This window comes from Empidonax traillii, unplaced genomic scaffold (assembly GCF_003031625.1).
Source record: "Empidonax traillii isolate 1590-97213 ecotype Southwest subspecies unplaced genomic scaffold, ASM303162v1 scaffold4136:size10068, whole genome shotgun sequence".
NCBI classification, from domain to species: domain Eukaryota; kingdom Metazoa; phylum Chordata; class Aves; order Passeriformes; family Tyrannidae; genus Empidonax; species Empidonax traillii.
Genome location: NW_020959329.1, coordinates 421 through 10,068, shown reverse-complemented (window position 1 = coordinate 10,068; position 9,648 = coordinate 421). Strand labels below are relative to the sequence as shown.

At 54.5% G+C, this 9,648-nt stretch overlaps 1 long non-coding RNA gene across 1 annotated transcript; it reads left to right on the top strand.

Annotated features, from left to right (window-relative positions):
* The first annotated feature begins 2,849 nt into the window (after window positions 1–2,849).
* Window positions 2,850–9,369, top strand: LOC114072849. The gene is made up of 4 exons (XR_003574240.1): window positions 2,850–3,072; window positions 3,733–3,739; window positions 4,641–4,646; window positions 9,358–9,369. It is a non-coding gene; the product is annotated as an uncharacterized LOC114072849 (long non-coding RNA).
* The last annotated feature ends 279 nt before the right edge of the window (window positions 9,370–9,648 follow it).

Here is a 9,648-nt window from a genome sequence, read left to right as displayed (position 1 = left end):
TGCTCCTTGTGCTGGTCTTCAGTGGCCTGGGGGGCAATCCCTTCCCTGTGCTAACCCAGACTGGGTTTCCCAACATCCCTGAGAATTGGTGGGAATTTTCCTCCCAAGGCATCACATACTTTGGGGTCTGCACTGCTCAAAGAGCACCTGAGAGAGGGATAAAGGTTCCCTTCCTGCTCACCTCACCCAGCTGCAAAGGGCTCTGTAAATCCCTGCCTGTGGCAAATCCAGGTTGGGATGATCCCATGCTCCTCACCGCTCCCCTAAGGCCGGCCTTTCTCCCCTTTCCCTTGCAGGGTTTTCTGCTCCTAACTGGACCCTTCACCCCAAGGGGATGCCAAACCAGTCCCAGCACCTGCTGCCCCCTCCAGCTGGAGGGCACTGGGTTTTGTATTTCACGGACACGGTGGCTCCTTTTCCACGGGGAACTGCCCATGGAAAGCGCTCTGTCTCTCGTCCTGTTGTTGTGTCCTGATGATGATGATGATTTTTATTTCCTTTTCTTCCTCTTTCTCTTGCTCTTGTCCTGTGGCCATTTCTTCCCACCCCCCACCCCCCCCCCATCCCCCTTTTCCCTTCCCTGGATTTCCCCACTGAAGTACGATGGCTTTATAACCCGCAGTGGCTCTTTACAGAACTCCACATTTCCCCTCCTTCTCACGAGGGCACTTTGCAGCTGCATGAAATCACCACCTTCGTGATCACCCGCCGTTTTGGTGTTTTTGGGGGAGAGCAGAGGTGGCAGGGGGTGGGCAATGGCTTGGCCTTGTTGCTTGACCAGAGCAGGGGGTCGTTCCCCCCAGGATCCCCCTTTCCCCAGCTCGGGGCTCGGCTGAATCCTCGTGTTTTCATGGCTTTCCTTTAGACTTGTACATATGCCCGAGGCTGGGGGCAGATGATGTGCAGTGCCCTCGTGCCTGTGAATTTTGTTCACCCCCAGGCAGCCTGGGTACAGATGTGTCTGTTTGTGTCAGGATTTATGTGTCATGGTTTCTCCTAAATGGGCTCTGTGCTGTGTTTGCCCCTTCCTCTGCTCCCTGTTCCCTGTGAGCCTCCCCCTCTGCTCAGTCCCCCACTTTTGCTGGCATGAAAGTCTTCCCCCAGAGGAGCAAGCACAGAACACGCAGGCTGATGTGCATGCTGAGGAAAAGCTTGTGGCAGTTCTCCAGAGGGTTTTACAAGGAGATATGGGATCTGCAGCCACGATGCTGGTGGGAGAGATTGGGACCGGCTGCGTTCCAGAGCTCTGCACGCTGTGAACCCCCTCCCAGGTGAGCCTGGAAAGCCATGAGGATGGGAGAGAAGCGTCTCCAACTCCAGCTGCAAGAGGCACCTCTTGTTACAAGGCTTATTTGGAAGGCAGCACATGGAGGGTTGTGGAGGCTCCAGGTCCTTGGTGAGGATGTGCCAACGGAGGACTCCTGAAACCCCAGAGAGCACCAGCTCCACCTTAGCACGGTGTCAAGAGCAGGTCTGGCACAGCAGACCCCAGCCACTTCCACAGCTTTGGGAGCAGAAAATGCCAGCGTGGAGCGACCTCCTGCCAGAGAAATGAGCGTGGCATCCCTGTGGTGAGCCAGTCTCCTCTGCAGGAGCACGAGCTGTCCCGGCCAGGACATCTCCTGCGAGAAGGGAGGTGAGGTCAGCTGCAAAGGTGCTGTGTGATTCTGGGCTCTGACACCCTCACACCTCAGCCCTGCTGCAAAAACCTGGCCCCAAAAGCAAGCTGTTAACACACAAAGGTCTCAGTCCCTTTAACAGGGAAGAGCTGCCTGCGAGGTAAAGCACGTGTGACCTTGTGCGTCCTTCCTCCTCCTCCTCCCTTCCTCACCCCGAAGAAGGTTTGTCTTCCCTCGTTGCCAGGACAAGGACAGCAGGACGTGGCTGCAGCTCTGGCTGGAGGCAGGGAGAGGAGGTTGGCATTTTGAGGTGGCAGGTGCTGGTCCTTTCCTCCTGCCCCCGCTCTGCTGAGCTGTGCACTGAGGCTCGTACGGAGCGAAGCACCGAAACCGGCCACGGCAGAGGCTTTGTCCAGGAGCTGCACTGGTGAGCTCGCTTTCAGAGCGCTAAGATTGTCTGCCCTAAGCCAAAGTCAGAACAGAAACAGCTGCAGGAGGTTTGCTGCTCTCCCAGCCCACCGAACGAGCCGTGCTGGCTCCCTTGCCCCGGGCTGTGCGGTTCCTCCCACCCTCATCCGAGACCTCCCGCCCTCTCCTTCCTCTTGCCTGGCCACATCTCCACGCGCCGTGACCGTCTTCTGCAGCTCTGGCTCCCTGAACGCTTGACGAAACTCCAGCCCAAAATCCAGGAGCGAAAGGGCTCCTCCAGGCACCGGGAGAATGTGAGATCCTGGCCTGGTTTTTGCTGGTCCCAGCAGAGGGAGGTGTGAAACGCGAACGAATGCTGCCACGGTGTGGCCGGAGCCGAGCTCGCCGGGCTGGCAGGAGACGGGGACACGGCCAGGTTTGTGTCAGCATCCCCGGGGCACTTCGGGACCTGGAGGTGAAGGCAGGGCAGGGCAGGGAAAAGGGCAGCCCACGGTGCATCTCTGTGGGTTGTGCCCTAATGCCGAGGCGGGCAGTGGGATGGGGGTCCCTTTGCTGGGTCCCTTTGCTGGGTATCTTTGCTGCCTCCTGGGCACAGGAGCTGTTTGTGGGGACAGCTCCCGGGCTCCAGAGCCTGGTCCTGCCCCCCAACCCTATGGCTGCAGAAACACAGCTAAAGAAATAAAATCAAACTCATCCTCTCCTTTGGGGTAATTCAGTTTTGGCTCTGGGCTTTGTGCTCTGGGCCTCCTTTGGTAGAGAAGGAGAGATACGACCTGAGGAGGAGGGAGTGCCCAAAGAAATGCTCTTGTCTTCATCCTCTCTCCAGCTCTCCCTGTGTTGCTGGCAAGTAGTTTCCTCCTGCCCTGCCTTCTGCCTGCATGGCTGTAACACCTCCCACCTGGCAATCATACCTCTGCTGGATGCTGTGTCTGAGCTGAACGGGCTTGCTTTTCCCACACCCCAAAACTCGCCACCTCCATCTCCCCCTTCCGCCTGAGCTGCTGGTGGAAACAGCAGGGAACTGGTAAAACCCTCCCACGTTCAACAGGCACTGGACCGGTGAGTCCTTCAGAGCCCTTTGGAAGGGAAGTAATGAACGTGTTTTAAGGCCATAGTCCCTGCCTGGCCCTGGAGGAGAAGAAACACCATCCCTGCCGTGATGGCCCACGGAGTTTATGTCCCCCCAGGGCTCCTCTCTGCTCCCACTGAATAGGACCACTCACTCCTCACAAGCCACTCTGGGAATTTGGGTTCAGTGTTTTCTGTTGAGTCAGTCTCAGACGGCTGAATTTCTCTCCTTCATCCCCTTTGCCTGCAGGGCCTTCGCGCTCCCCTCGAGCTTAATTTTCTCCTGCAGCACAGAGGGAAAGAAACTTGTGGATCTGCTTTATTATTCCATAAATGTGGCTCTTCCAGCAGTTGTCTAGACTCTGCCCATGTCCATGTGACATTTCTGACGTGTGGGTGTGGTCACAATGTCTCTGGTATGAATAAATGCAGAAGGTGAGGTGGGATCTGCCACAGATGAGCTGCTCAGGGGTGTCACACGTGGAGGGCCTGTGCCCCTTGGGCACTCAGCTCACAAATCTGTCACCTCCAGGTGCCTGCTGCCCATCCAAGCTCCTGCACAGCCCCCCAGGGGTCCAATGGCAAGGGCAACTCATGGACACCCAGCCATACCCAGTGTGCCAGTCCCTCTCCTGGTGGATATCCACCGCCACCATCACCCTGTTTGAGCAGCTCTGCTCCTTTTTGTTCCCCAGGTACTAAAGAGGCTCTTCTCTAAACAGGAGATTTGATTTTTCAAGACACAGTGAAGTGGGGGTTTTCTGAAAAGATTCGTAGGTCCTTCAGTCATCCACAGAAAGGCATTCTATGGACTTGAAAACTCCTGGAAAAGGGTTCTCTGTTTTCCCAACCTGCTGTTCCCACCAGCAGGGAAAAATCAGTTCCTCCTTCGGTGCAAGGGTACCCGGTGCCTGTGTTGTTGATGAAATTCAAGTGTTTCATCTCCCCAGAAGGACGGCCTGGGAGTTTGTTGTTCTTCTGTTTGTGAGAGACAGCAGGAAAGTAGTGAGATGTCTGCCATCAGGAGTGGCCTCACAGAGATGTCACCTCCACAGCTGTGGCTGTGAAGGCCTGAGCTCGTCACACCTGAGGAACTGAGCCCGTCACACCCCTCCTGGCCAGAGAAATGGCTCTGACTTTGGGCTGTCCTCCCTCCCTGTCCCCTCCTGCGCCTCTGTGTCCCCAGGGGCGAGCAGGGGACTGTTCACCCCCCGAGCCAACGTGTCTGTGCATGCCCAGGCAAGCTGCAGCTGTGCCCTGAGCGAGGAGGACCACGGCTACAGCAGGAGAGGAGATGGGAAGCGCCAGGAGCTGCGTGAACCCGTGTCCATCTGTCATTGCTCCCGCGGTCCCTTCGCTGTCGGTGTGCGACGCCTCCCACCCCATCCCGGCTGCAACCAGGCTCCCTCTGCCACTTCCCTCTGGAGATCCCTCCCTTCTCCCCCTCAGCCCTGCCTGCCCAGCCAGAAGGTGCAGCCAGCTGCTCGGCACGGGCAGGTCCTGGGGACGGGCACGGATTTACAGTGCCTTGTGCTGGGAAGAGCCCGTTGCTGCGGGGCCGCCCTCCCGCTCCCGCTCTCCGGCTTCGTCTCACGAGGGAAATGCTGGGTGGGCAAATTGCCCCTGCCATCACAGGGGGCAAACCTGCAGCCCTGCTCAGCTGCCCTCTGCGACTCCTCTGCCAGAGGTGGGCATTTAAGGGGGTGTGGAGGTGTGGGTGCAGACTGTGAGCACCAGGGGTCTGTGAAAAGCTTCCTCCTACTGGAGAGCCCGTTTTGATCAAGCTGGTGGGGGGGCAGAGGGTGTGTCTGTGTCTGAAGCCTCATGGACCTGCACCAAGCCCAAACCAAAGCTGCTGCCTCCTGACATACGACCACTGAAGCCGCCAGACTGCCCTCTTGAGGGCTCCCACTGTTTTTTTGGAAGGATAATTTCATGCTCAAAACTAAATTTTGTTCCTTCTTCCACTGGGGACCAGTTCCCAGCTTCAGAATTGCTCCGATAACTTTGCAATTGCGTTGATAGTTCCAGAGGGGAGCCCAGTCCCTTTACAGAACAGATGGAGACACATTTTCAGGACCATTCAACTTTACTGTAACTCTCTTTGTTATGACAGTTTCTTCTGCTCTTGGAGGAAGAGCAAAATTCGGCCAGCGCTCTTAAAAAACTGTATTCCTGAACTTAGTGGACAAACTTAGTGTAGGATCCAAGTGCTCCCAGGTCCAAAATGCCTTCCACACCCACTGGCTTCAGTGGCCCTGGGGATTTGGGCAGCTTGCAGGATCAGGCTTGCACAGCAGCAGCAGCAGCAGCAGCAGTTTTATGATGGCAATATTTTTGCTGTGTCAATCTGCACTTGCACGTGCCTGCAATGCATGGCTCCTGCAATCCATCTGAAATCCGCCCTCTGAGGGAGGTCTGAGCTCCAGCTTCTTCCATATGGCCCTGCCTGTTTTAGAGGGAATCAGGGGAGTGGGAGAAAGCTGAAGGGGCTGCTGCTTTAAAGCACTTGGTTCCAGAAGTAAAACAGAGCTCAGGAGAGGTCAAAACTGTCGTGATTTTAGCACAGATAACTCATGAAATATTCAAGCATTGTGATGCAAATCCACCTTTTTTCCTGCTATGCTGGGAATGAAGTAGACTGGAAACTCTTGGCCTCCACCCCTACAGGTGTTTGGCTGTGATGGAATTTTGAGCCATTGAATCACAGGGAAAAAAGGAAAAAAAACAGATAGTGAGTTCCTAGCTGAGCAGTGGCAGCTTGTTTAGCAGTGAGAATCTCTCACTGCCTTATTCGTGTCCTACCTGGCCAGATTTTGGGGAGGGAGGAGGGAGGGAGCACCTCAAAGAGGGAAGAAATCAGACGTATAAATCAGACCTATGAGCCTTGCCTGGAAAATCCCTGGTTTATCAGGAGCCAAGGCTTTGCAGCTATTCCTCCCTGCTGGGGGGGGGAGGGGAGTGGGTAAGACACCAGGGGCTTCTGTTGTATCTGTGGGCCAAAGCTTGCAGAAACTGCTCTGGGGCTGTGGAAAAGCAGGAACACGGTGCTAGGCTGGGGATCAGCTCCTGCCAGGCCTGTGCACAGGTCTCTGCAGGGCTGGTGCAGGAACCTGCCAGGGAAAATCCTCGGCAAAGTATTTTTCTTCCGAGGGCACCCCTAATACTTCAAAAACTGAAAGACTAAAGGCTGAAAAAGTTGACCTGAAAGAGCTTGTTGCTTTGTTTTCACGTGTTGGTTCTGAACCAGAAAGCAGGCAGACAGTATATCAGCTTGTTTCGGATTAAATCAAATGTTTTGCTCCTACAGTAATTGCTAAGGGAGATCTCAAAATTTTCCAAGGGCAACAAAACGGCCTTAATCATCCGAGACATTAATGCTACTTGCTTCTGAGCCTGCTTTTTGGATTTTCCTCTCTGTGTGATCGTGGCATGGAATCATGTCTGAACAAAATACACTTTACAGTAGTCACGAAACAGAAACAGAAGACGGTGTTTCAGAACCTCCAGCATTGAAACGATGGCTTTGAAGCCAGTGAGATTCAATGCCAAATCCCTGCTTTGCTAGAGTTCTACAAAATAGGCAAATCCCCACAATTCCCAAGGTTGAATTCCCATGCTCTGCTGCCTTGAGATGCCTTTAAAAACCCTGGGCTCTGTGTGCTGTAAAGAGCTTGTGAGTAGTCTGCAGCTTTTCCAGAGTGCACACAATTCCCCAGGCAGTGGATGAGCAGCGAGATGACTTTCAGCCAGGACTCATTGCTTTTTAGATTGCATGTAGTTAGAAACATGAGTTCTGCCAGCTGCCCGGGGAATTTGATATTCAGTGCCAATTAATTTTTGTAATAGGAGCAGGGATTTGTTCCCCGGGCTCCCTTAGGCACCTTTGAAAAGTCTAAGACTCAAAGGTTGGTTTGGGTTCTTTGATTTCCTGGTGGCCTTCTCCTGAAGAGCAGTGGTGCCACGACGAGGAAGGGGGCTGCTCTGGGGAGGGTGGCAGCTTTGGGGCAGGCAACTCCCAGACTTTCTGCTGCAGAGGTTTTCTAAACTCTTCAGATGTGGGTAAATTCTGCTGGGCTGGACGAGGCTCCAAGCCCTGGCTGCTCTCTGGCCCTCCTGCTCCCTCCGCCCTCCCCCTCAGCGCCTCCTCATGTCACTGTGCCTTCATTTGGTTTATGGAACGATGCCATGATTTAAGATCGTCTTTACTCTCACTTCGCATCCCATACGACAGGTCCCGTGCGGAGGGGAGGGGGGAGCTTATTCTGTAGCTTTTTGTGTGATGCCAAGGTGGGTTTCCCGTGAGGAGCGAGGGGGTGGGGGCGGTGGCAGCGGGCTGAGCCGCTGTTGTGTTTGGTCCTACCAGTGCTTCAAGCGTGGTCAGAAATGTGGTTCTCCCCTACCTCCGAGCTCTCAATGCTGCTAAAACCTCTGCCATTCGTCCAATGTACTCCAGCCCCTCTCTCGGACTGACTCTGGCTCTGTTTGCAAGATATCCACATTGTTCTGAAGCATGCACCTCTTTCTGTATAGTTCCAATCTTCTGATTTTATGGAATACTTATGCCTGTTTGCATTACAGTCAAAATAAAAAAGTGAACTAAAACCTAGAGGGCCTCGTTCTTCTCTTATCCCTGGGTTTTCAGCACGGAAAGGCCTCTGCTGATCCCTTGGCCTTGCTCTGCTCTGCCACCTGTAATGCCAGAGCACTATAAATAGCTCGCTGGCGTCAATCAGCAATACCCGTTTACCTGCCAGACACAAACACCTCCTTGGAAGGCTGCTTGAGTCACAGCACTCCATGTTTCACATCATTTAGACCATGTCCTTGGGGAAAATGGCACAGTCAAGCAAGGAGGGCTGTTTGTGCACAGTCCAGGGCAATTTTGGTGCTGGAGCCTCTGGAATGCAGCAGCAGCAGTGCTCCAGGCAGGACCAGAGGGACCTGGGAATGGCCGGATGGGAATGAGGCAGAAGTATGGACATGGCTTCTACCATGGGAAGGCAGCACGCTGTTCCAAGGGGGAACCTTCCAGTACTAGAAGGGGGCTTATAAAAAATATGGAGAGCAACTTTTTACATGGATAGGTAGTAATAGGGCAAGGGGGAATGGCTTCCCACTGCCAGAGGGCAGGGTTAGAGGGGATACTGGGAAGGAATCCTTCCCTGTGAGGGCGAGGAGGAGCTGGCCCGAGGGGAACATGGCTGCATGTTACCTCAGCACAGCAGCAGTGCCACCTCAGGGACTGCAGTGGTGTTACCTCAGACAGCATCAGTGCCACCTCAGACATGGCAGTGATGTGACCGCAGACTCTGATGGTGCCACCTGAGGCACAGCAGCTGTGTCACCTCGGGCAGGGCAGCAGTGCCACCTCAGACATCACCACGGCAGTGGTGCTGCTGCCCAAACTTGCCAGACACAGCAGCAGGCCCCACGGTGCCACCTCACGCACCACGCTGGTGTTACCTCAGTCCCCACAGATGTGCTACCACAGGCACAATGGTGGCATCACCTCAGGGGTCAGTGCAGACAGTGAGGTGGCTTTATCTGAAGTGTTAGTGCAGACACCTGAGACGACGTTACCTCAGGTACTACTGCAGATACTGAAGTAGCATCACCTGAAGTGTCATTGCAGATATGGAGGTGACAATATCTCAGGGGTCAGTGCAGACATGGAGGTGGTGTGACCTAGGTGCCACCACACACATGGCAGCAGAACGCCCTCAGCCAAGGCCTCCCCTCTGCCCCCCCATGCCCTGTTAGCCTGCCACCCCCGGCTCCTGCAGCCTCCCCCGGTGCCTTGCTGAGTGGGGGGGAACAGGGGTCCCATGTCCCCACTGCCCCTGGGGCTGGGAATTTTGCAGACCCACCTAAACCCCACCATGTCCCTGCCCAGGAGAGTGCGTGTGGCACTTGTGATCACAGACTGGTCCAGGCTGGAAGGGACCACAGTGGGTCATCTGGTCCCACTTCCCTGCTCAAGCAGGGCCATCGTAGAGCACATGGCACAGGATTGTGTCCAGACACTCCTGGAATATCTGCAATGAGGGAGACTCCACACGTTCTCTGGGCAATCTGTTCCAGTGCTCGGTCACTACGCAGTGAATAAGTTCATCCTCATGTTCAGGCAGAACTTCCTGGGCAGCAGTTTCTGCCCACTGCTTCTCATCCTTGCGGTTGGCACAACCGAGCAGAGCCCGGATCCATCTTCTTAGAGAATTACAGGATACACATTAATGAGGCCTTCTCTTGGAATTCCCCTTTAGATATTGATACACACTGATGAGGCACCTCCCCTTAATGAGGTCCCCCTTGCAACATTTATACAGATTGATAAGGTCCCCTCTGGGCACTCCCCTTTAGGTATTGATCCACATCAGCGAGGTCCCCTTCTGGCACCTCCTTTTTGATGTTTATACACATTGACAAGGTCCCCTCTTGGAAGCCCCCTTTTGATATTCACACACCTTGATGAGGTCTCTATTTATACATTTATACACATTGATGAGGTTTCCTTTTAGATATTCACACA